At 37.8% G+C, this 27,385-nt stretch overlaps 1 long non-coding RNA gene and 1 pseudogene across 3 annotated transcripts in view; one reads left to right on the top strand and one right to left on the bottom strand.

Annotated features, from left to right (window-relative positions):
* Positions 1 to 21,375, bottom strand: part of LOC147476382 (L-type lectin-domain containing receptor kinase VII.1-like) — a 42,391-nt pseudogene extending 21,016 nt beyond the window's left edge. The window contains exon 1 of the transcript XR_015209305.1: positions 21,192 to 21,375. The product of XR_015209305.1 is annotated as an L-type lectin-domain containing receptor kinase VII.1-like (transcript). The remainder of the gene's footprint in view (positions 1 to 21,191) is intronic.
* On the top strand, positions 11,512 to 14,375 carry LOC147476383 (uncharacterized). Of its 2 annotated transcripts, XR_015209307.1 has the most exons (6): positions 11,512 to 11,876; positions 12,130 to 12,215; positions 13,090 to 13,167; positions 13,504 to 13,575; positions 13,780 to 13,859; positions 14,189 to 14,375. It is a non-coding gene; the product is annotated as an uncharacterized LOC147476383 (long non-coding RNA). The 2 variants fall into 2 exon arrangements; XR_015209306.1 differs by having other exon boundaries at positions 11,512 to 12,215.
* Positions 21,376 to 27,385: the final 6,010 nt, after the last annotated feature.

Genomic DNA, 27,385 nt, shown 5'->3' with positions numbered 1-27,385 from the left:
GTAGACCACCGTCTAATCTATTATTACACATTCAACATATTCAACTTATTGCCTGAGTGTTTATCTCTGCCGAGTTAAAACAAGCTACTTCATGCACGCATACATGTACTCCATATCTAAACTATGATAAGAACAGTTCAAGCATTGGTACGATATCGGGATAACTCCCCCTTCAACGCATCAAGCTCCGCGTCTCGCACGGCAATTTCTCTGGCTAAGCGAGCAGTCTCCTCCTGATGGCTCTCATAGCGTCGCGTGACTAACACCCGTACCTGCAGTCCATATAAATATTCACGTGTTAATTCACTTCTTTACTACTAAAGTTACAAGTTCAAGTGTTGTTGTTTACCTTGTCTAAATCCCGTTGCTATCGCTTCCATAATATCTTCCGATGGCAGTACCGGCAACGACTTTCAGGGAGCAGGATCAGGATTTGGACATTGCCTATAGGCAGATCGGCGGCCACGAGATCCAGATGACGCGGAATTAAGTACTTTCGTTCCTGTATCAGATACATTAGGGGTTCGCTCTCTATGTGACGCCGAACGGCCATAAGATCCACGCGACCTATCTGCTGCAAAGGTCGGTATCATACTACTGATGGGCACTATATCTAAGGGTACTCTCGAAGGCCTACCACTCCTAACACAGAACCCAGAATCATTGGAACTAGTTGCAACTGACCCAAAAGCCGGAACAGTATGGGGTGGTGTTTCTCCCAACTGCACACCCTTCCCTCGATCATTTCTGGGGGTATTTGGTTCCTCCTCGTCCTCTAAACTACTGGGGGCATCTCGTTCCTCCTCATCCTCTGAACTACTGACAATAAGATTTCTTCTTCGCGATGGACCAGGCACTATTCCTAGCAAGCAGAATTATAGTCATTTTTTATTACCATGTCGCAAAGTAAGTTGTTCCACAACATTGCAATGCTCGCACACACATGAGTTACCTGTGGTAAAGTTATTTCCACGCAGAGTTCCAGCATTATTCTCCGAGTTCAAATGGACACTAGATGCAACCCGGGAACTCACACTTTCGGTGTGCTCCCATGAGTAAACCGGTGGCACATATGATATGTGTCGGGTAGCCAGTCTCCGGCGAGGCCTTCCATGTATCTCTGGCGTTGCTTCCCTTGCCACATTTGGTACTCGACCGCCACGAGGAGGGTCATTGCTAAAGGTTGCGCTTCCTGGCGCTCTCGACACCCCACCAACATCATAACCGGTACCTACCGGCGTTGGCATTACATCACGTATCCACCAGACCACCTCGTCTGGATATGACAAGTCATATGCCATTGGCGGTAGACTACATAGCACGTTCAGATTACTCCACATTTCCTCAGTCAATTCCCTTTCGGGAGCACGAATCTCATCTACACCTGATCCGAAATGATAAATTTGGTTAGTTGTCAAATATGAATGATTAATTCGACATCATTTAAAGGGTCAATTTACCTTTAAATGTACACGGGATGAATTCTTTGTATTCTGGCCGCCTCCAGTTACTGAGTATGTAACACGGTGTGTCCCATCCTTTATGGCTACGAAGAAATCCAATAAACTCGAACCCCCCCACCTGCGATGTCACCCGAAGGCAAATACAACCTCTGGAGGGAACAGGTTCCGAAACTAAGAGGTAGTAGATGGACTCCCAGTTCAGATGCAAGTTATACGCTTGGCGAATCGCTTCCAGCCGAGAGATGATCATGTAAAATGTTATGTACATTTGACCTGGTGAAGCCTCCCACATGGATAGCAAGTAGACCAATAGCTCGTTTAATGGAAACCGGAGACCGAAGAGAAGTTGATAGTAGCTCACAATAACTTCACCCGGTCTCACTGCATCTGTTAACGACGTTCCCCTCATCTGCGGTTTGCGAATCCCAATGTAAGCCGGAATGTTGAATCTCGTTCGTACGTCTTCAGCTGTTAATTTCGTCACCGTCCGATCCATTATCAAGTTATCTCCTGGCACCCATCGTTGAATTGGTGGTGCATACGTCGTCCTGAATTCATGAGGCCAGTTAAGTACACAAGCTATAATGCATATGGACGTGCAATACGTGTTCAGTACAATAATTGGAGATGGAGATAATGAATATGGAAATGCAATGCATGTTACACTTACTTAACAGGCTATTAGACCGACGACGTACTTTCGAATTGCCTCAGAGAAGTGAACCAAGTGACAGGCGCACTCTTGAAGTCGCCCTCGTTTTCTTAGTTTGGTCAAGGTATGGGCTAGTGTGGTCGAGGCATACCAGAAGTTCTGACCTCAAATATTTGCTAGGTGGTCCTGACCCAACCCCTTTGTCTCCTTAGTATGGTCGGATTTCATTTCAAAGCCCAATATTTAATTTCCAATATCCAAACACAATATCCAAAGTTCACAAGCCCAAAACCAATATCCAAAACACCCATTATTCAATAGCCCAAAATCCATAAAGCTCAAAACCCAAAGTCCACAAACTTTGTTTGCTGATCCTATACCACTGGCGACCGGCACCGGCCGATTCATGCGTTTCACCACCGGTTCAGGCATATTCCAGCCGGTTCAGCCATTATTCCCACCGGTTCAACAACTTTCCAACCGGTTCCAGCATTTTTACCACTGGTTCCGGCATTTTTCAGCCGGTTCCAGCTTGTCCAGGCATTTTTTTTTACCTGGTTCAGGACGGTTTCAGCCGGTTCGGAAGTTTTTACAGCCGGGTCACATATTTTCCAGCTTGTCATGGTGTTTTTCTTGCTGATTCTGGCTTTTCCCTGCCGGGTCAGTGGTCTACAAGCTGGTTCCGGCGGTATTTAGGCCTACTTATATATGGATCTGGCGATTTTTATCTATTTTCGCACCGGGTCAGACTGTTTCCTTGCCGAGTCACTAGTTTTCAGGCCGGGTCAACAGTTTACTAGCCGGTCAGTTCTATTTCAACTCTTTTGGTTTATTTTTAGGCCAAGTTAGCATCTCCCATAACCAAATCACTAATTTGGTCACTCATTTTACTCACTAAAGTATTCAAGCTATGGGTTTTATATGATTCTTTAGGCCTCATAAACTAGACATGCAAAGTTTTACCTATTTAACATCTAGTGACAACTACACAAGTGAATTAAGTGAAAAATTGAAGCACACTTACATGGTAAGGCTTAGTTTTTCACTTCTCTCTTTATTCTTCTTTATCTTTTTATCTTTTTCTTTTGATCCCCACCCACACAATTGTTATCTCATTCTTTTAACTTATCCAACCACCCATTTATTACAAACATTTTTTATTTACCCCCCAACCCCTTTTACTTTTCTCACCTTTTGACTTTAGCCCCTTTTATGCTTCATATCATTTATTGAGTTACACCCACTTCTCTATTTTTAGATTAACTCTCATTGTCATTTTTCTTTCTTTACTATTTACCTAAGACAGTCATTTCTGTTTATACCCTTCACTTTTTCCACTTTTGTTTTTTTTCGATTATCTCACATTTTTTCGTCCATCTCTATGACATACTTATTATTTTTTCCCATTACACGTTCCCCTTTCCTTATTATATCATTTTGGTTTTTTCCATCATTTTTCTTCTTCAACATACCACCTTCATCTTCGTTTGCTCCTCTGTTGAAGAGGGGGAAATGTGTGTACCATACATTATATTTCCAGTCCAAAGTGTACTCGAACCATGGACCGGATATGGGACCAGCGGCGGACCAGTCCAGTGGCTGTCCAAATAAACACTTTTGGATCATTCGGTCTTCTAATCCGTCAAAGTTCAGAACAGGTCCAGGGCCCATCCGGGTGGCCCAAATCCATGGATCCAATCCGTTCGGATGATTCTGATCCAATAATCCGATCCGCGGAAGCAAAAAATCCTAGTGCAATCCGATAAGATCTTGCACAAGGATAGAATGAAATCTTGGGGAATGATCCTATTTTAGATAAGATCATACTAGGATTTATCAAGGAAGGCAATCTCCGAGAATCCCTTTCTTGGCCGCCAAGGCAGGGGATTGCTATATATACGGAGGCTTCTGTAGCCTCAAGAACTACGTTTTAAGAGACTTGATCCCGGATTCTTCACTGGGTATGTAGGCAACCAGAATGTTGGTGCAATTTCTCTTCTTCAAAAATCCCAATCCCCATCTCTTTCGAGCTTTCAGAAGTACCATCACATCGGGAGCCTCGGGTTAACTTTTTGCCCCGACATCCCCATTAAAGGAAAACAAAAGATTAATGAAAATTATAAACAATACTTAATAAAGGAAACATAAAAATCTAACATATATAAACAAAAATGTTAAGCAAAACATATTTAAACAACACCTTAGACTTTGTAGAACCCCCCGTCTTTTTTATTTGTGAGATTCATTTGAAGAAGGGTTCTCTCTATTGCCACGAGAGTAAGAATTTGGGACTATGTCATTGACACTTTCTCCTTTTTGTGTGTAGATGGTGTATGGATGATGTAGATAGATGATGGTCGTTGAACAAATAGAAGCGTATCAAAACCTAATTATCCCTCAATAAGTAAAGGATGAGTAGGGTATCGTTCCACTTTTAAGTGTATGTTATGTGAATGACAAGACTGGAAAGGGGGTTTAAGGGATTAAAAATTATGATTATAGAGATTTAGATTCTAATGCTAAACTAAACTAAATTAACTAAACTATTGGGAATTTATAAGAGAGGGGATTCAAGAGATTAGAATCCACCAATACTTTTAATCTATGATCTTCTGCTTCATGGTTGTTCTTACAAGTAGATTACAATTAGGCAATCGAGCAAGTGCCGATGCCCTCTTGGACGAAAAATCATTAACAATTAACTCTACTTAAGGTTGTTCCTATGTTTATTCTATTAATATCTTCTTTCCTTTTATGTAAGCTTGGGCAGCCATTCAATGTATTACCAAGAGCAACATCAAGGAGTACTTCCTAATAGGGCGGCCATTCAATGAATCACCACTTAAGGCAAACACAAAGAATACTTCCCCTAGGTAGCCACTCCCTGAGCTCCCCCTTCTAAGGCAACACAAAGAATACTTCCCTAACTCTAAAGAACTATACTACTAGAAGAAAAGTAAAGAACACTAGCATGATATTAATATTGCAAAACATAAACCCTATTCTATACTTCCATCCCCCGGTGTGGGCAATGGAACTAATAACTAAAAATATAAAGAACTAACCTCGATTGAAGAACACCATGAACCGGAAGAATCATTAAACCTTAAGCATGGCTTCATCTCCTCCCTTGAAGGAGAAGATTAGTCTTCCATAAAGAAGGAAGAACATGAAAAACGAGAAGAAGAAGAGTCGAAGAACATAAGACTAGAAAGACTAATTTATTAAGACTGAGCTAGTTAAAACCGATCTTTTATTATTAATCTCTCTCTGCCTCAAGTTCTGGAGACAAGATTATAAGTCAATTGGCCCATTACATGAGGCACTTAGGTCCTCTATTTATAGGGGTTACAATGAGCTCTAGAAGCATTCCAAACCTTCATTTGTTTCCTAATACAAATAAACTTCTTTCAGAGTCCAACTTCATTTTCAAAACTGAGAATAAATTGGCTACAGTGTCGATTCATGCGTCTGGATGCACTATTCATGCGTCCCAGACTTAATCAATGCGTCTGGACGCTCAATCCATGTGTCCCATACTTGATCAATGCATCTGGACGCTCGATCCATGCATCCCAGACGCATAAGCCTATTTTGTCTCTTCTGCTCTATCCTTTTATCCTCTTTTGCGGGCTTTGGTCCAAACAACAAATCCTTTAGCCTTGGGCTTCCAAATAGGCTTTAAAATAGGTCCAAGTCACATCTTTAATAGCTTCAATTCCTTGGCCTTTTCCATGATTGTCCACGGGCTTCCCATGTGATCCTTATTGCTCCGAATTGCTCCATTTTATCCCTTTTTCTCTAATATTCTACAAAACTCTCTTTCTCACCTATAGAATCTTAAAACATAACTTACAAACACTATTAGTCCACTAAGATGGCTAAACAAGAGGCATAATCGAGGGTTAAATTGCACTTTTTGAGCACTTATCACAACTACTTATCAGTCATCGTCCTCACTAAAATCTTGGGCATCTTCTTCCTTACTAAAGTCCCCATCAGTGGAATCTACGACGTTAGTATCTCGGATGGGCATTTTACCAATCTTAGATTGTTTAGTTGTTGCTCCCTTTACACTGGAATTTAAAGAATATAACATAAAGGTTAACATAAAACACCCTTAAACTTGGGAGTGAATTAGGTGAAAGGCAGCAGTTATATATTAAGATTAAAGTGTAACAAAGACATATATTGGGAGTGCTTGTGTGTGTGTGTGTGCTGCAAATAACCAGGTACAGAGTTACCTAAAGGCACCGGCCGGTAGGGTAAGTTAGACCTACACTAGGAGTCTCATACACACTTACGAAAGTCGGCGAATATAGCAGCATCTGGGGAAGCACTAACTACTAGTTAGCGGCTATTCGTGGAGACTCAGACATGTACCAAACTAAATAGGACTAGTATGGCTTTAGTGCCCAGTTGCATAAGGAAGAAAAGGAGAGGAAGATAGGTGTGCTTACCTTATTCTTCTTAGAGTTAAACTTCTCTAAGGTACACAATTTTTTCTTTGACAAGTGGGACTCATTGGCTTGAGAGGCTGAGTGTGGTAGACTACCATCACTTCTATTTGAAATGCGTATCCCAACATTTGATGTATTCCTAAGAGCTACTACAATAGCTCATCTTTCATCAAGTTTCCTTTTCTTTGCTTGTTTTGAACTCTGTCAACATGCCAACAAAAATTCTATTAAATGAGAAACATGTGTATATACAAACATTATCAACAAAAAGTCTTACCTCCGCTTTCGACATTTTGTTTGAAGTGAAGTGTCTTTACGTCCTTGTCAAAATCCTGAAATGTCAACGATGCATAATGTGGCAGAAAACATCAAGACACAAAACTGATATGAACAAGACAGGAGAGAGTACCAAAAACAAATCACAACACACATTAATAAAAACAAACAACCAATACTCATACTAAGATGAACAAACAACCGAAGTACCAAACAAATCAGATACTAATATTAATAATAGGAAAAACTACCAGAACTAAACAACCAAAACTCATAGCCAAAAATATTAATACAAAAAATATTTTACTAAATTGCCGAAAGTACATGCACTACACATAGTCTCCCTCACAGTCCTTTCTAACATAGCTACTATCTTCATCATCAATGTTCTTGTCAATTCTCGAAACATCTAGTGGTCCTGAGAATATATCAACATTCTCCTCATACATATCCAAGTCATGACGCCCTCTTGGTGGGGATTGTAATACAACATACCAATTGGAATCACTGTTGTCCCTTGAATAAAAGACCTGTTTCGCTTGTGATGCTAAAATGAATGGTTCTTTTTCGAACTGGCGTTGTCCTTGATGGAGGTTAACCAAAGTAAATCCATCTTCCACCTTGACACCATTTCCTACATTTGCCCAATCACAAAAAAAAAGGCACTTGGAAGCCAATGTAGTCAAGCAAAATTATATCTTTGATGACCCCATAGTAAGAAACATTGTTCATGACTTGGTTTATGTCCTTTGAACTAGATCTACACATAGTTGTTGACTCAAGTGAAACACCACTATTTTGGTTGGACTTCTTAGCACTTTTCTTGTGGTAACGTTGACCTTTGACAATAAATGAAGAATACGACATTGATAGCTTCCTCGGTCCATTAGCAATCCACTTTAATGTCTTAGAGATGTTCTCACTACTGTCCTCTACAATCTGTCCAAATTCATGCATAAGTATCACGATTATTATCTACATATATGTAAAAAGGGTAACACAAATACACAAAAGTCACAACTGAACCTTCTCATGTAGCCATTCAGAAAACTTTTCTACATGTCTCTTCCACAACAAATTTCTTTCTTGAGAGTTGTTTGTTTTGCTTCTGTAGCTCATCCATGTGCTTCCTAACCAAAGAAAAATGGTAAAAGATAATTAATGTACGTATTTTCAAAACTCTAAATTTCAATAATTATTTCCATACTCACTCAAAATTGGCTCGACTACAGCTGTATTGAACAACACATATAGATGGGCAACATGTAACCTTTCTTTACTTAATCTAATCAAGACTCCTCTAGAATTTGGCCTGCCATCAAGTATTGCATCACTTGCAAAACCATCATTTTTACTTCGGCGATTACTTATCTCAATGGTTTGTTTCATAAATTCACTACAAAATCTCATGCACTCTTTGCAAGATAGCTGCAAGATAGCACTTTGCAATGGAACCCTCAGGTCTTGCGAAGTTTTTGACATATCCTTTCAAATCTTTCATGTATCTAAAGACAAGAAATAACATCAATAGTAAATAAGAAACAAGTAGTGGAATATAATCATTAACATTTTATGAATGAGTATAAATTCACCTTTCAAAAGCATACATCCAACGCAAATGAACTGGTCCACCAAGCCGTGCTTCTCGTGCTAAATGAATTGTTAAATGGATAATAATATCAAAGAAGGATGGAGGGAAGAACCTTTCTAACATGCACAAAGTCTCTGCAACGTCTCTCTCGAGCTTTTTTAGTCTCTTCGTATTAACGATTTTTTTGCATAATTCATTGTAAAAGGCACATAAGTGAAAAATTGCAGTCCTCGGTCCTTTAGTAATTTAGCAGGGGTCTTGTTAAAAATATACTGCCCTAGGCACATAACTAGAGCATACTTGGGTTTGGTCCAACCTCAGGTAGTATGGAGTAGAGGTTTGAACACTTCATTTAATTGACAAGTACAATTCTACAATGGTACATTCTAGATTTTCAGCACTAGCATGGATGGTATGTAGTGACAGAGTTGTTATAGACATCTTAGGGCATAGAGTTTAGAGTGCTCAACCTAGGTTTCTAGATAATTACTTCGAAATATATATATATATATATATATATACACACACACACACACACACACACACACACACACACACACATGTGTGTGTGTGTGTGTGTGTGTGTGTGAAAAAATGTAAAACATTACCTCCCAATAAGGCAAATCAAAAAATATTGACCTCTTCTTCCACATTAGAACATATTCTTCCCTCTTTCTTTTCTTTGTTTTGTTTTCATCTTTTCCAAAGTCATTTTCTATTTTGTCCACCACAACCTTAATTTCTGAACCAAACATAACTTTAGGTTTCTCCCGATATTCATGCTTTCCATTGAACCATCTTCTTTTCTTTCGAAATGAGTGATTTGGCGAGAGGAAACATCTATGATCCATATAAACTGTTTTACCGCTAAAGGGCAACCACTTTGAATCTGTATTAACACCACAAGTAGGGCATGCAATTTTACCCTTTGTTGTGCAACCGGCTAAGTTCCCAAGGGCGGGAAAATCATTCACAGTCCATATTAGTATCGCCTTTAGGTTGAAGATGGTCTTAGTAAATGCATCATAAACCTCTACTCCTTTATTTCACAACTCTATTAAATCATCGATAAGTGGTTGTAGATATATGTCGATTTCATTTCCAGATTGCTTTTTTCCAGGAATCAATAATGCTAGCATCAAATGTTCATTTCTCATGCATAGCCATGGCGGGAGATTGTACGTACACAACATGACTGGCCAGCAACTATGTGTTGAACAAAGATTACTAAATGGGTTAACTCCATCAGTAGCAAGACCAAGTCTAAGGTTGCGTGGCTCTGCTGAGAACAATGGCCATTTCTTGTCAACTTCTTGCCATGCCTCAAAATCTACTGGGTGTCGCATGTTACCATTTGTACTCTTGTTGTTGTGATGCCACCTTAAATGTTCAGCCAACTTTGGCAATTGAAACATTCTTTTAAACCTTGGTATTATTAGAAAATACCTTAACACCTTTGCGGGAACACCTTTCTTAATCTCATTGGTCTTCTCATCCACAAACCATCGCGAAGAATTGCGTTTTGGACACTCATCAATTTTCTCATCCCTAAAAAGATAACAATCGTTAACACAAGCGTGTATTTTTTTCTCTTCGAGTTGAAACTCTTTGATTAAACGAGTCTACCGAGTATGAGGAGTTAGGAATAGTGTTCCCCGCTAGTAACATATCTTGTAATACCCTTAGAAGCCCATCAAATAAACTGTCTGAAAAACCATGCGTAACTTTAAGCTTGTACAAGACAATTGTTGCTGCCAACTTTGTGTATTTGGTGCAACCTGGATATAGAGGGAGTTCAGCATTTTCAAAGAACTCTTCAAACTCAACACCCATTCTCTCTTCAGTAATCCTCGGTTCGAAAGCATCGTCATGCTTAAATGCAGCTTCACATAATTCATGTGTCTCTGTGGTTTCTATACCAGATTGCACTGCATCTAGTGGCTCCCCGTGCCCAAACCAATTAGTATACGTCATATCCATACCATTTATCACCAAGTGTTCGATGACCTTATTATCATCTCCATGATGAAAATTCTGACATACTTTGCAAGGACATCTCAATTTCTTTTCTCCAGTTCTAGTTTTAGCAAGTTCCACGAAGTTCTCAGCCGCTTTTCTATACTCTACTTCATTTCTATAAAAAAAAAACAAAACAAAACCAAACAAAAAAGAAATTACTAAATGTGGTAAATATAAGTCAAATTTTATGAAAGGCAATATAAGGACTTCTTTTCAGAACCTCTGCCAATGGACCCAATCTTTATCCATCATTATGCTACCACTTTCTAACTTCAAATCTGATCTAACATAAACAAAAGAATTAAGTCACTAAACCACTTCCATAGTTATTTAGCCTACACCTACATCAGCATGCTAAACTACATTGCTGAAACTAGAACACATTATCACATAAATCAACGATCAAAACTTGAACCAGCAACAATTGAACCATAGATTAAGTAAACATGAACCACCAATAGTACTAGTTATTAGTACAACCAAAATAAAAGAAAGCTACAATCAAAAACTTAAAAAATTGAAATTTAGTAATCATTCATATAGGCTATAAATTATTGGCAATAGAGACGAGCAATAAACATGCAGACACGACCAAATGATGAAATTTTCTATTCCTTTTCTCAAGAAAAAAAAAATATAAACTAGCTTAATTATGCATGTTTCAGCGTGTTCTCTAATTACTAACAATTTTGGCATAAAATTACATAACCCCAATTCATAATTCACTAATTACAAATGATTCAACATAACGTATAAACACCCCACACTACCAAAAAAAGAGTTTACCCGACCGAGGCCATAAAGAATACCCGACGGATTCCGTCTGTAGGAAGTTCCCAACACATTATGTCCGTCGGGTATAATCTGACCATCTATTGGGCAATCTCAATGGGTACCCGACGGTTCTACGAGAGTTGTTAACAGTAGGCATATCTCTTCCAAATACCAAACAACAAAATAATTTCACTTCCCACCTATTTTTTTTTTTGAAAAATAAGAAAATAACTAAAAAAAAACCCCTAAAGCTAGCTGTTAGTCCTATCTCAGCCACTTGCTGCCCGCTTCACTCCTTCTCTGAACACTCTTACACAGTCACACTCAATTAGTTCTCTCCTCTATTCCCTCGGCACTACTACGACCTCCAAACCTCATCTTAATTCCCCAATACTTTCTCGCGAAAACCTCATCCATCTCACAACTATCTCTAACCCTCAAAAACTCCAATAGATCCAACAACTTGAAATCAAAAGACCCAACCATCATGGCCGTTGTATCTATTATTATTGAGATAGCGAAACCAAATATCTAGATCTTTGATAATGATGGAGCTCTCTCGGTTTCTCTAACCAAATACATTGTTGATTTGTCGGAAAAGTTTGCGAAAGAGAGGGGTTCTTTCATTGTTGTTGTATCCGGTGGTTCTCTCATCAAATCTCTCAGATCAGTCTTGTTCATTCTTATTTCTTTGTTAATTGTAAAGTTATCGATTTGTTAATACTAACATTTTTTATAATTGTTTATTATAATTTGGAATCTCAGGAATGTGTGCGTGTGTTTGTCTCCTTTGTATTTTGTCTGACTAGAAATCTTAATATCCGAGATGATCGGAGTACGTTTGAAAGGGCCTTAAGATTTTTCACATGTTATCTCACGGATCTGAATTTATAGGGAAAGGATAAAACAACTGAAGAAAGGAGGATTGCTATCTGTATTTTTGATGATGTTGCGGAGCAATGTCGAGAATCAGCTCTTAAGTAAGCAGTGTTTGAAACTACATTTGTTTAGTGTGAGGTTTTGTGTATGTTTATGTCAATTTTCTTAATCATTTATTGGTCCATAAGACTATTGATACAATAACAATACTGTTTCTGAGAGTCTCTTCCGGTAGTCTCAAGTGATTAAGAGGTGATTCTACCAGTCTGTTGTTGTCTCTATTGTAGTATATAGTAGATTATGTTAGTAAAGAGATGGCCTTCTCATGTAAGCACAATGACTGTAAAAAAGACATTTTTTTTTCATTGTGGTTATAGTTAGAGAACATATCTCAGTTTGACTTGTAAACGTCAGATTGTCTGGAGTTTTGGGTATTCTCTCATTGGTTTAACTATAGAACACAGTGATAATATTTAGGATTCCTAAATGAGAGGTTGATGTTTCTATGCACCACTAATCTACTTCAGTGATCTTATAAAATAAAGAAGAAAAACCCATCTAGTCTTAGTGTCTACCAAAGTCTAGAAACCAATCATGTTTACCTAATTACAAAGCACCTTATTTCAAATCTTTGAGCTTGCTTTGTAAACTAACACATTGTGGATGTCACTAGATACCAGACCACCACACTGTTAGAGGAAAAACTTAGCACCTCGCCCTCTCAGACCTTATATTGTATACCCATTAACACAGACCTGAAAGCTGTAAATTTGACCCTCTTAAGCATGACTTCTTTGTCTTCTTGTTGAGGTGGTTGTTGATATTCTGTCACTTAGTTATTCTCTGTTTTCTATTCATTTTTTCCACATCTTAGTCTTGTAACAATACTTCTTTCCATTATAAACTCTGAGCAGGTTGAAGTTCATTAGTGATATGATATGATCTAATTATTTTGGTATTTATCCCTTATTTCAGGTACACCATACCTTTGCAACCTCTGGATCTAATGGTGCTTTCAATTTTTGGGATAAGGATAGTAAGCAAAGACTTAAGGTTTGTTGTCTTTCTTTTTCGCTTGCTTGATTAGTTTTTTTTTCATGTTTGCTTAGACCTGTCCCTCTTCCTTGTTTTTGCATATGTTTTACTAGATTCTTTTATTTGTTTTCTAATCTTAAGAAAAATATAAAGCAGATCTCTACTTGAAAAGTGAAGTGGATTTGTAAATTAGAAGATTCTAGTAATACTTAGAAATATTTGCTTAAAATGATTCTGTTCTAGATTTGATTCACAAAAGATAGAGACATTGGCTCATGCATTTTGAGACCTAGGTGTCTATCCCGCGGGACTGTGATATATGACTTGGCTAATTTAATTTCATCTAATTTATAGGCATGGTCTCGGTGCAGCCAACCCATAACTTGCAACACATTCAATAACGACGGTTCAATATTTGCATAAGCGGTATGTCTACCTTTAAGTATAACTTCTACGAATTTGCAGGCCATTTTTTTGTAAAATTTGTATGAAGAGTTAACATTTGTTATAACTTCTATAAGGGAGTATATTAGTCTTGTTCTTGTGACATGTTTACTGTTGTCTAGTGATATCAAGATAATTGTTCTAGCTCTTACACTAACTCCATTAGATCTTTGTTGTGATGCACAGGTTGGTTATGACAGGAGCAGGGTGCAGAAAATCATAATCCATCAGCAACAAAGAATTATATTTACCTCCACTTACCACAGGTAACAACATTTAAGTTGTTAACTTGAATATAAGTTTTTTGTATCATATTATTTTTGCGTCCAACGTTCTTAGGTTCTGGTTAGACTAGAAAATTTCATTAGATCTAGATAGGTGCTAAAAATACGTGTTGGCATGTTCATGCCTAGAGTACCTAGAATCTTTTTGAGACTAAGATTACAGACGTCTGATAAAAATGTTTGAGCTATCCCGGACTATGATTAGTGGTAGTTTCCTTAATGTTCTTTTATCATGTGGGGTTCAACTGCTTGAATGTAATTTTAATCTGAGTAAAGAATTTCTCTCAGACAATTTTTTTTCTAGTTGGCAGGAAAGTGAAGTCAAAGGGTAGAAAGTGAAAATCTACTTGGTTTTTGTCAGGGTTTGGCCTGGGAAGTTAAAAAGTGTTAGAAGACTCCGTTTTGTTTTTTGTAAAGAGTTTGACATCTTTCTAGACTTGGGCATTAGAGCAGAATGGAGAGACGGTGTAATAATTTCATCGAATCATTGTTGTTACATGTCCTTTCTACTTGAGCTAGATACTAAATATAGCTATTTTGTAATAATTGTGATGTTGCCATGAAAAAGAATGTGATATTGAGATCTTTTTATTAAAATCCCAATATATATATATATATTTTTTTAAAAAAACTAATTTCCGACTAACCTAAACTGTCACCGGTATACCCGAAGGTTACAAACAGCAGGTATACCCGACGGTCACAGACAGCAGGTATATCCGACGGTCATAGACATCAGGAATATCCGACGGTCTAAAACTGTTGGAATGTTCGTCGGCAAAGGTTATCAACGCCGATGACCTATTCTAACTAATTTTAACTATCGGAAGCCTATGCCGACTGAGCATTTTCCGACGGTCTTGCGTCAGTTTTCGTCAATCGGGTAATACCTATGGCGACTGCTATAGTCAGTCGGGTAAAGTCGTTTCTTTTGTAGTGCCAATTCATGATTAATTAAAAATATCAAATATACGAACCAATAACAAACATCACACTTCATAATTCACTAAAGTAAATTAACACTTCATACAACACAAAACCCAAATTCACAAATAATCATCGGTGATAAGAGCCCAAAACTATAGTTTTAACCCTGTAACAGTCATACTTTTAGACCAATTATGTTAGTAATAATTAAGAGTTAACACCGATTCACGTGTTTTATGCATTCGGGCTTCAAAGTCCATTATAATGCGAGAAATGTGCCACTTTAGCGAGATAAAGGAGCAAAGGTCGGTTACTAAGTAGTTTCGTGATTAAAGACCAAGATTCAAGAAGACAAAGCCTTTCTAAAGCCCGGTCAAAGCTGAAAAGTCAAAGTCAACGCGGGCAAAAACAGCACACAAAGTCAGCAGAACTTCCGAAGACCGTATCTTTGGACTCAGACCTCGGAATGGGGCCTACCTTATGTCAAAACGACCGGCTCGGAAAGAGCTTTCCAATGGTCTAAGCCTTGATCCAATCAGAGGAGTAGAAGTGGACGAAAAGTCTGTTGAAGCCAACTGCAGCTGAAGAGGCCTTTTTGGACTGAAAGAATTGGGTTTTGGGCCTGATTCTCTGGCCCAAAACATGGATCCAAGCCCATGCACGATTTTTGGATCTGAAAGTATAAAAACAAAAGCTTAGCTCTTTATTAATGGTAGCTAGTTAGACCTAAAACTATATAGAATTCTAGATCTAGTTTTCAGTAGAGTAATTAAGTTTAAGTTCCATTTTCAATTCTTGTTTTAGATTAAGTTTTTGAATCATTGTTCTTAATTGATTAGATAAATAAAATAGTTATTTTGTCAATTTCGATTTTTGTCATTTCAATTTATAGATCTAGTTCTAATTCTTGTTGATTATCATTTCGTAGTTTAAGTAGATTGAAACATTGTTAGTTAAATTAGTTAAGTTAGGATTTTAATATGATGAGTAGTTATAATTCAATGGGAAATGATGGGTTGATGACTAAAGGCTAAAACCTCCATTAGAGGGGTTGATGAAGCTTTGATGAAAACTTAGTGGTATAGTGTAGTAGCGTTGTAGAATCTATTCCACTCTAGAAGGTCGTGATTCGGCCATGAGAATGGGTGGGGCGACCTCACATGCTAGTTAGTATTTGGTAGAAATGTCATGAACACTAGGGATTAGAACTCGAAATTCTTGCCGTAAGAACGTAAGAATCGAGATACAAGAATCTATGCTAGGTTATTAAGTTGGATTCGAGGTGGATTCAATTCCCCTCTAATCCTTTATCTAGATTCAAAAACAATCATATTTCCATAGCATTCGTAGTTTAAATTCAACATAATCAATTTCATATTGTATCGTAGTATAACACCCTTCGTAAAGCTCTCATTAGACTTAAGACCGATTAATTAGATTAGAAAACATTCCATGCTAGAGAATTAGGAGTGGAACGAATTTGTTACTCCATTCTATTTCGATAGAATTGAGAGTAGAAACTTTGATAAATATAGACACGTAAATAGTTTTAGTTTACTTTCGTTTTGAGTTCATCGTTCATTTCGTAGGTAAACTAGCCATTTTATGTATTATCAATCGGCGACTAAGTTGGAGTTTGACTTTGTACAATAACATATAATTTTAGAATCAAATATGAGAAGAGGAATGAATTTGATGAACTTACCAAAATATTCATGCTTGAGATGTTCACGTTGTTTGGCTTAATTTCTTCAAACTCAATTCACCTGAACACCCAGTACACAAACAAGAAAGAAAGAAAGAAAAAAATTGAAGTAAAATTGAAATAAAAACAAAATAACTAAGACTAAAATGGAACTAAAATTCAAAAACTTTAACAAAAGACAAAATTTTTAACAAAAAATTCAAAAGACAGAATTTTTATTTGTTAAAAATAAAGATGGAAATGAAAACATGGGGGTTTTTTTTTATGAACGAGAAGATGAGTACGTACATTATAATATGTTTTAAGCTTTTCTTCGCAATCTTTTCTCCGATGGCTTTTGACAATTGGGTTTATCCGATAAAATTTTTTGGCTTTGTTTTGAGATGAAGAGAAGGAATGAATTGATGGGTCGGTGGAGATAAATATGGTGGTGGGGTGATTGGAGTTGGTTACATACGGTTTTGGATTAGAAAGAAAACAATTTTGATTAGGTGGTGGTCGGTGATTGGAGGGTATTAGAGAGAAAATGGTGGTGGTTGTTTCGTTTTTAGTTCTTAATTCGGAAAGAGGAAAAATGAGTAAAAAAAGAAGGGAGCGAGCTAAAAATTGGGATTTTCATTTTGAGCGGGCTTAAATTGGACCCCTATGGCAATAGAAGATAGTATTTTGGCCCAAAATGCAATCAATTATGTAGCGCTATTCATCCAAACACAATTGTAAGTTGGCCCAGTGTAAAAATTTTTTATAGCACTGGATAAGCAAATGCTATCCCAATAAAAGCATAGCATTTTTTTTATAAGTGCTATTAAATAAACGCTATCTTATTGCATTTTTGTAGTAGTGTATGTCATATGGGAGAAAAAGGCATGAAAGTTCTTGCCAAGTGTAGTGGCAGGATGTAGCACCGGGATATCAATGGTGAGATGGGCCGGGTCAGCATAGCACATAAGTCCGCGATCCACCGGATCGGGGTGACAGCGTGTGGTCGCGGTACGGAAACCCTACACATGGAGCTAAGAGGACCGCGAGATGGAGGGACAGGTGGAGGGCCATGATGGATGAAAAGAAAGGTATAAAGAGTAATAGTGGGGGAGAGAAAAAGGGGCGGATCCATTAACCTAAGAAAGGAGGAGACCTAGAGGAGGAAAGGAGAGTGAGAGGGCTGAGAAGGAGAATAGTGCTTAAGGGCTAGGGAATAGTGCTCGTAAGAGAATTAAGGTTGTAACACCAAGCAAAAGGCCTTGCCAGATATAAAAGGTACGCATTTAAATAGATGTACTCACTATTTGGTAGGAAAGCAACACGGATGTTTTTCCAAAGATTCTCGTATCACAGAAAGGACAATGTCCTTGAGCTAGTTCACATTGACTTATGTGGTCCTATGAAAGTAAAGTCCCATGGGAGACCTTTATACTTCTTGAATTTCATTGATGATGCGTTAAGAAAGATATGGGCATATAGTCTGAAAACCAAAGATGAAGTACTTGGCGTGTTCAAGATTTTCCATAGCATGGTGGAAAGAGAGACAGGGAAGCCTTTGAAGTGCATTCGCTCAGATAATGGGGGTGAGTACATAGGACCGTTTGAAGAGTATTGCAAAAGTCATGGGATTCATCATGAGCAGACCGTTCCCAAGATACCACAACAAAATGGTATAGCCGAGAGGATGAATCGTACCATTATAGAGGATGAGATGCATACTGTCTCACTCTAAGTTACTTAGAAGTTACTGGGTAGAAAAAATGTATACAACCGTGCATGTGATTAACCTATCGCTATCAAAGCCTCTGAATAGTGATTATCCAGAGAGAGTATGGTCAGGCAGAGATGTTGATTATGGATACTTGAGGGCATTTGGGTGTAGGGCATTTGTTCATATTCCCAAGGATGAGAGATCCAAGCTTGATGACAAAGCCAAGTAATGCATTTTTCTGGGTAATAAGGATGAGAAGTTTGGCTACAAACTCTATGATCCGATTAACAAGAAGGTAATCTGAAGTCAAGATGTTGTGTTCTTAGAAGACCAAACCATAGCAGACTTTGAGGATGGTGAGAAGCTAGAAGCTTTCACTAATGATCTTGTTGATTCAGAACCATAAGTTCTAACTATGGAACGTGCATAAGGCATTGAGAATGCAGAGAACCATGGGTTTGAAGCTCATGATGATGATAATATTGCTCATGATGGGATAGAACCTATTGATATAGAAGATGCAGATGAAGTGCATTAACCACCACCTGAGCAAGCAGAAGTGCATCCTCCTGAGCCACAAGAAGATAGGGTAAGGAGGTCCGACAGAGAGAGACAAGCTTCAACCAGGTATCCACCTTATATGTATGTTTTAATATCTGATGGTGGAGAACCTATATACTATCAAGAGGCTCTTGAAGGTACAGACAAAGAGAAGTGGTTGAAGGCCATGCATGGTGAGATGGATTCTTTGCATGAAAATCACACTTATGATTTAGTTGAGAAACCAAAAGGAAGGAAAATTCTCAAGAATAAGTGGATCTACAAAGTCAAGCATGAGGAGAATAATCCACACCCAAGGCACAAAGCTCGCCTTGTTGTGAAGGGTGGTTTCGGTCAAAGAAAATGTATTGACTTTGATGAAATTTTCTCTCCTATAGTTAAGATGACTTCTATAAGGGTGGTATTGGGTCTGACCGCAAGTATGAACCTAGAGGTTGAGCAACTAGATGTCAAGATAGCTTTTCTTCATGGAGACCTTGAAGAAGATGTTTAGATGGACCAGCCAGAGGTGTTTGAGGTCAAAGGCAAGGAACACCTAGTATCCAAGCTGATAAAGAGTTTGTATGGGTTGAAGCAGGCACCAAGACAGTGGTACATAAAGTTTGATTTTTTATGGTAAAGCATGGATACAAGAAGTCTACTTCTGATCATTGTGTGTTTGTTCAGAAATTTCCATATATGGGAATTTCATAGTGTTCTTGTTGTATGTGGATGATATGTTGATAGTTGGCCCGAACATCAATAAAATATCCAAGATGAAGAAAGACTTGAGTAAGTCCTTTAAGATGAAGGATTTGGGTCAAGCAAAGCAGATACGTGGGATGCGGATCACTCGTGACAAAAAGAGTGGGAAGTTGTGGCTTTCTCAAGAAAGCTACATTGAGAAGGTGTTGAAGAGATTCAACATGGATCAAGCGAAGCTAGTCAGTTGTCCACTTGGTGGCCAGTTTTGCATGACCAAAGAGATGTGTCTAAAGGGTGAGCATGAGTAGAATAAAATGGAAAAGATTCTTTATGCATCCGTAGTGGGCAGCTTGATGTATGTAATGGTGTGTACAAGACCGGATATTGCTTTTGCCATTGGTGTTGTAAACCAATTTCTATCAAATCTGGGTAAGGAGCATTGGGAAGGTGTTAAGTGGATATTGAGATATCTCAAGGGCACTTCCAAAGCCTGTTTATATTTTGGTGGAAGTAAGCTCTTACTTGAAGGCTACACTGATGCAGACATGACAGGTGATGTTGACTTGATGAAGTCCACCTCCGATTATATGTTTACTTTTGCAGGGGGAGTAGTTTCTTGGCAATCTAAGTTGCAAAAGTGTGTTGCCCTATTCACTACAGAAGTTGAGTATATTGCATCCACTGAGTGTTGCAAAGAGATGCTATGGAAAAAGAAGTTCTTCGATGAACTAGGGCAAAAGCAGAAATAGTTTGTAGTTCTATGTGACAGTCAGAGCGCTATCTATTTGAGCAAGAATCCGAGTTTTCATTCTAGATTCAAGCACATACATGTGCATTATCATTGGATTAGAGAAGTACTCAAAGACAAATATTTGTGCATTGAGAAGATCCATACTGACAAGAATGGGTCGGATATGATGACCAAGGTCTTATCGAAGGGTAAGTTTGATGTTTGTTGTGCTACCACCGGAATGGTAGCACACTCCTCCTGTTGATTTGGAAATTGCATGGAGGTATCCCCTCAGTTTTCGGGAGGGGGAGATTGTTGGAGTTATCCCTCACATGAGAATGAGGAAGAGGAGAGAAATCAGTTCTGTTCGCGTGAAGTGGTCTGAGCGCGTGCGCGCTCAGATTGGTCTAAGCCCAAGGCACGCCCGCGGCCTTGTTACTGGAAAAGAAGATAGTTTTTTTTCAGCCTCTTATGGAACAGGCACTTGAAGGCGCGTGCGCTCAAAATTGGCCTTGCCGAGAGCGCGCCCGCACCTATGTCTATTTTTCATAGTTTCTATCTACAGTAACCACGAATCAGGTTTTTGGGATATAAACCAAAAACAAGGTTTTGGAAAACCTAGCCAACACAAAAGTCATGAAATTGAAACCCAATTTTGAGAGCAATCAAGATTGAGAGATAACCTTTGTAGAGAGAAAAACCTGTAAAGAGAGAGGAGTAATCTAGTAAGGTGGAGAGACTTGAGAAGAGTGATTGTAATCTTCCTTCCCACGTTATAAAAGGATTAGCTCTTGTGGAAGTAGGCACCATTGGCCAAACCACGATATATCTTTGTGTTGTGGTATGTTTTACTTTCGTTGCATTATTATTTGTTGTTGATAGTTGTTTAGAGAGTTGGGCATGCTAGGTTGGTTGTAGTGGAAATTTAGATTTTGTCTGGAGTAGTAGTGTGTTCATATTACAAGTTATCTGTGTAGTAGGGATCGATTGGAATCGTTATTCCCCAACATTAATGTCTCTATGTAAAACTTTGGATTCCCATCCCTCGATCATATAAGTATAGCACCCCTTTAGCCACACTTTTCAACAATTTAACCTTATCTTTCCAGTTCAACATCACACTCTCAACACATTCAAAAACCCAGTTATCCAAGCTTCCATTCTCCATATAATCATAAATCAAAATTAAGCTCCCTCTCACTGTTTTATACCAACCTCTAAATCCCCCCAAGTAACCTACCAAGGCTTGAAACCTCAACTAAAAATTCTCTCATCCTCTCTTCAGTTTCTTGTGAAATGCATTTCACCATGACCTAGAATCCCATGTGTTTCAACTAAATGTCCAGTTGTAGCACTAAACCCAACATACATTTCATCTAAAAATTCATAAAATAGATCGGTAGAAATTAATGGCTTTTTAAGCCTTGTGATACATGCAACAACCATAGTAACATTAAGTATATATATATTGCTAAGTAAGTTGAATTGCATTAAAAAGGATCTAAGTACATGTGTTTAGGGTAGGGCAACATACTGCACCTCCCTAATTCAATCAAATCTCACATAACACTCGTACAAATACAAGTATTTTGAACTAACAAAATTGGTAAAATATTTCAAATGGAGCTTCCCACTTGTGTAACCACTGGGGCTTCCCTTCAATAATGACAGCCTCCTGAAGGGGTAGGGCTGCACCTTTCTTAGACAATGCAGTTGCCGACGTATTAGCTTTCTCCACACTGTAGAAATCTTGAATGTTTTCAACTCTTTCCGACAATAGCTCCATCTTGGAGTCAGCTCCCATGGTAAGTTACCGGTATTGAAGGCTTTGGAAGCAACTTCAGAATCAGTTTCTACCCACAAAAATCTCCAACATTTATGGATTGCATGCTCAACTTCTTCCACAATTGCCATACACTTTGCCCTAAAACTTTTCCCACACCAATATTCTTGCAAATTGATAGCTTAAATTCTCCCAAATTATTTATGTATGCCATACCTATACCAGACATACCTAGGTGTTGCCGACAGAAGCACCATCTGTGTTCAGCTTCATGATATCTGGTTCTGGTGGAATCCAAGAACACTGTTTCACCTGAGGGGCTTTCCTTCTTCTTGGACTTACATTCCAAAACTGAAGCGACTTTTGTTCCTGTGCAGTGTGAGCACTCCCACCCAAGTGTTTACATTCACCAATCTTAGGAGTCTTGTTATCGAAATGAACTTTGTTTCGCTGCTTCCAGATGCTAACTAGCCCAGTCACTAAACAAGAGTTCTAAATAGACATAATGACCTAAAAATACAACGTACTTTGTTGTTTTTTACATTAAATACAATGTATTTTTTCCTTGCCTAAAAATACATGGAACTTTCAATTTTTTACAATTGATACAATTGGTTAAAATCAATTGGATGGAATGTCAATTAACTGTTAGAAATGGTCGCGTGAGTTACACCCTCCTCACATGACTAAAATACCCCTGAAAGCAAAATAAATTTTCAATATGTACCACAATACTACAACAGCAAAACTCGCCTCTCATGGCATATTGGCATCAGTTTGTCGTATACTTCCGATATTATGAACCATGATTTTAGCATAATGCATAAGGAACTTGATTAAACAAATGTAAAAGAATGACTAATTTTGCCAAGGTTCACTTCAAAACAGATCGGAATAGATACTCTACAATCTACATTGCTAGTTTCTTTACAATTTCAAAGAAAAAAACCCAAAATGAAACAAAAACCAATGAACACGAATGAAAAAATCCCCAACATGTATACATCAAAACAAATACTCATCAAAATTTTGAACAAAAGTTACTGATTACACTCACTAGAATTCCTCTTGATGACTTGATTTTTAGCACCTTCATCTCTCTATTGAGAAGAATAAAGCTGTCCAAAATCGGAGCCCGACTTTGACGATGAAGACCCACGAAGTGAACAAACAAGAACATTTAACACATGCCTAACATTAGCAGAATCACCATTAATACTACTACGTGTACTTGAACTTCTTTCTAAGTTATATACTAATATACGAATAACAATTTTCCTAGAAAAAATCATTCTTGGACTATCCAAAGAAACCCAACTACTACTATTTTGTGAAAGAATGACCAACTTCATATCAAATAAAAATGGTGTTTTCATGTTCACAAGATTTCCCCTTTTGAGAGACTTTTGTAAAGAATCATTTTACGTTATTGATTTGTTTTGAAAAGATGTTGGGAATGTGTGGGCATTTTAGTCATATTTGAAAAGAAGTTGTTTAACTCATTGACCAAGGTGGTAAGTGAGAGAAGGTATGCAAATCATGCGACCAGTTCTAACGGTTATTTGGCATTCCATCCAATCAAGTTAACGGATTGTATCAATTGTAAAATTTTGAAAGCTTCATGTATTTTTAGGCAAGAAAAAAAAATACATTGTATTTAATGTAAAAAACAGTGAAGTACAATGTATTTTTAGGTCATTATGTCTTCTAAATATGTTGGATTTTGAACCCCAATTTTTTCCCAGTTTCATTGCTTCACTTAAATTATGTAGCCTTTGTGAAACACCAAATGCTTGAGCAATCCACGACCACAACTGCTGCGAGAATGAACACTGCCAGAAAAGATGTTCATTATTTTCCACCTGAGCTTTACATAGCCTACAATATGAAACCAGTCGAATGCCATTACTCTGAATTCTTTCATCTGTAGCAACTTCCTTTTTGAGAATCTTCCATGCCAATACAGCCATTCGAGGATGTAAATAATTCTGATAATCAATCCAAACTTGATAATTAACACCAAACTTATCAACTTTAACATCATCCGAATGTTCAACAGAATGAGCAAACGGAATTCCCAACACATGGTCATTATCCTCATTTCCATCATCATTTGTTATATTACCACCTTGTATAGTTGCAAATGGTGAAAAAAGGAAGACTAAACCATCACCAGGCAAAGAACCCTTTAAAGTGATCATAGAGAATATAAAGGAGGTGTAGAAAGGAATAATCTTTGTAGAGTTTGGTGTTCTTGTTGGTATCTTTGAAGAGTAGAAAGCACGACTCATGTTCGAAAAAGATATTTTAGTGAGTGTTAAAATGTTGTTTTCATCAAGTGTTGCACCTCCATAAAGTATGAGATTTGAGGAGTTGAATGTCTTGAAGATGAATTCAGTAGTTAAGATTGGTTGAAGAGAAATGAGTTTGATGAAAATGATGAAGAGAAGAAGAAGTTGTTCTTTTACCATTGGAGTGTGAACAACTGGATAATTTATGTCATATTGCGTTGAAGACCATATCAATTATATAGAAAGACAAATAAAAGAAGTTGAAACCAAAACATTTGAAGAAAAAGGAACTAACTATTAACTCAACTTGTCTAACTTTTTTCGATTTGGTGAGTGAACTTTTTTTTTTCCATATAATGTTAAGGTTCTTAACTTAAATTAAGAAGAACCCTAAGTTGATCCTTTGATTGGAGATCAAAACCACCTTATGATCCTTTGATTGGAGATAAAAAAAACCACCGAAAAGTTCTTAATATTATTAGTTGATCGAATGAATACCAATCTAATTACAGACGACCTCTTTATATAGGAGAGCAATTAACTCTATTTCAACATACTTCCTAAATTAAGCAAAACAATTTAGAAACAAAGATTTTCTTATATAATTAGATACTAATAGCAGTATTGGTTTCCTAACATCCCATCCCCCTTGAAATGCAGCTTGTCCTCAAGCTGGAAAATCAGGATAGCGAGCACAAAATTCAGAACACTCCTCCCAGGTAGCTTCATCCACAGAGTGATCCTTCCATTGAATAATCCAACGAGTGGCTGCTTTATTATTCTTCTTGAAAATACCTCGTTCTAGAAGTCGCTCAAGCACCCATTCAGAAATATCAGTAAGAGTTGGTAAATGAGGGTCTGGAGTAACAGTGTTACCCAACTTTTTCTTCAATGCAAAAGCATGGAAAACAGGATGGATACGACAACCTATTGGAAGGTCCAATTTATAAGCGACAAAACCAATCTTCTCAGTTACTTGGAATGGACCATAGTAAATGGGAGAGAGCTTAGAATAAGTATGGGACGCCGCGGTGGATTGTCGATAAGGTTACAACCTTAAATATACCCAATCATCCACCTCAAAACTGCGCTGAGAGCGCTTAGCATCAGCGTATTGTTTCATTCGAGCTTGAGTATATTGTAAATGGTTCTTTAAAAGGTGCAAAGTTCTATCACGATCCCACAGTGCAACATCCACAGCATGAACAACAATAGAACCAGGTAGGTAAGCAGAAATGGAGGGTGGAGGACGGCTATACACAACTTGAAAAGGAGTCATTTGAATAGCAGAGTGATAAGTAGTGTTATACCACCATTCAGCCCATGGTAACCAGCTAGTCAAATCATGATGATTTTGACCCGCAAAACAACGCAAATAGCACTCCAAAGTGCGATTAGTAACTTCAGTTTGACCATTACTTTTAGGATGATAAGCGGAATTCCGACATAACTGTGTACCTTGTAGAGAGAAGAAGGATTCCCAAAAATCACTAAGAAATATAGGATCACGATCACTAACAATTGTACGAGGCATACCATGCAAACGAGCAATATCTCGAACAAAAACCTCAGCAACAGAAGTAGCAGTATAAGGATGGGTCAGAGTACTAAAATGAGCATATTTAGATAATCGGTCGATCCACAACCACAAAAATGACAGTTTTCCAATTGGAAGAAGGTAGCCCCTCAATAAAATCCATAGAAATATCAATCCAAACATCATCAGGAATAGGCAAGGGATTAAGAAGACCAGGGGGCGAGATAGCTTCTGCCTTATTTCACTAACAGACATCACAATGAGCAACAAATGTCTTTGAGTTTCGCTTCATACCAGGCCAGTAAAAATTGACTTGGAGACATTTATAAGTGCGTAAAAACCCAGAATGCCCACCTGCTGTAGTAGAGTGAAATTCATGCAACAATTTAGAACACCAAGAAGAAGATGGAACAACCACAATGCGACCCCTTATAGCGAAGAATGTCGTCGACATAAGAATAATGCTTCTTTGGAGAAGATGAGTGTTGAATCATATGAATAATAGCACACATATAATCAGTGGAGTTACACTCGCGAGTAATATCATCAATACTAGAAAATATAGGTGAAGAGATAGTAAAAAGAGTTGAAAACTCGTGAACACGAGATAAAGCATCAACATCCTGATTTTAAGTCCATCGGCGATAAATAATCTCATAATCATATCCCAAGATTTTAGAAAACCACTTTTGTTGCTCAATAGAAGAAAGTCTTTGCTCCAAGAAATATTTAAGACTTCGATGATCCGTATAAATCTTAAAATGTCGGCCTAGTAAATAAGGGTGCCATATTTGTACGGCAGAAACAATAGCAAGCATTTCTTTATCATAAATGGACAGGTTCAAATTTTTACCAGTGATAGCCTTACTGAAATAAGCGAGAGGATGACCATCTTGCATGAGAACAGCACCCAACCCATTTCCAGAAGCATCACACTCAAGAGCGAACCCTTTAGAAAAATTAGGAAGCGACAAAACTAATGTAGTAGTCAAGGAAGACTTTAAGTGAGAAAATGCATCAGTTGCATTAGCGTCCCAAACAAAAGAGTCCTTCTTTAATAATTGAGTCAATGGTGCACTTAACTTTCCATAATCTTTAACAAACTTACGGTAGTAACCTGTCGATCAATCGAAACCCTTTTAGCAGAGATAACATGACCAAGATATGCAACCGAACTTTGAACAAAAGAACACTTCGACTCCTTAACAAATAAAGCATTAGTACGCAAAATATTGAAAACAATAGATAAGTGTTCAATATGAGCAGAGAGAGAACCACTATACACCAAGATATCATCGAAGAAAACCAACACGAACTTGCGCAAGAACGAGCGAAATAAGTCATTCATCAAGCTTTGAAACATAGCAGGAGCATTAGAGAGACCAAATGGCATGACCAAAAATTCATAATGACCATCATGAGTTTGAAAAGCAGTTTTTGAAATGTCAGGCTCATGCATCAGTATCTGATAAAATCCAAGACGGAGATTGAGCTTGGTAAAAATAACAACACCATGCAACTCATCTAATAACTCATCAACCACAAAAATAGGGAAATGATCCTTGATCGTAATATTATTCAAAGCACGAAAGTCAAC

Source organism: Coptis chinensis, chromosome 9, assembly GCF_015680905.1.
Source record: "Coptis chinensis isolate HL-2020 chromosome 9, ASM1568090v1, whole genome shotgun sequence".
NCBI classification, from domain to species: domain Eukaryota; kingdom Viridiplantae; phylum Streptophyta; class Magnoliopsida; order Ranunculales; family Ranunculaceae; genus Coptis; species Coptis chinensis.
Note: the sequence above shows the minus strand (reverse complement) of the source record. Positions and strands in the feature narration are given on the sequence as shown.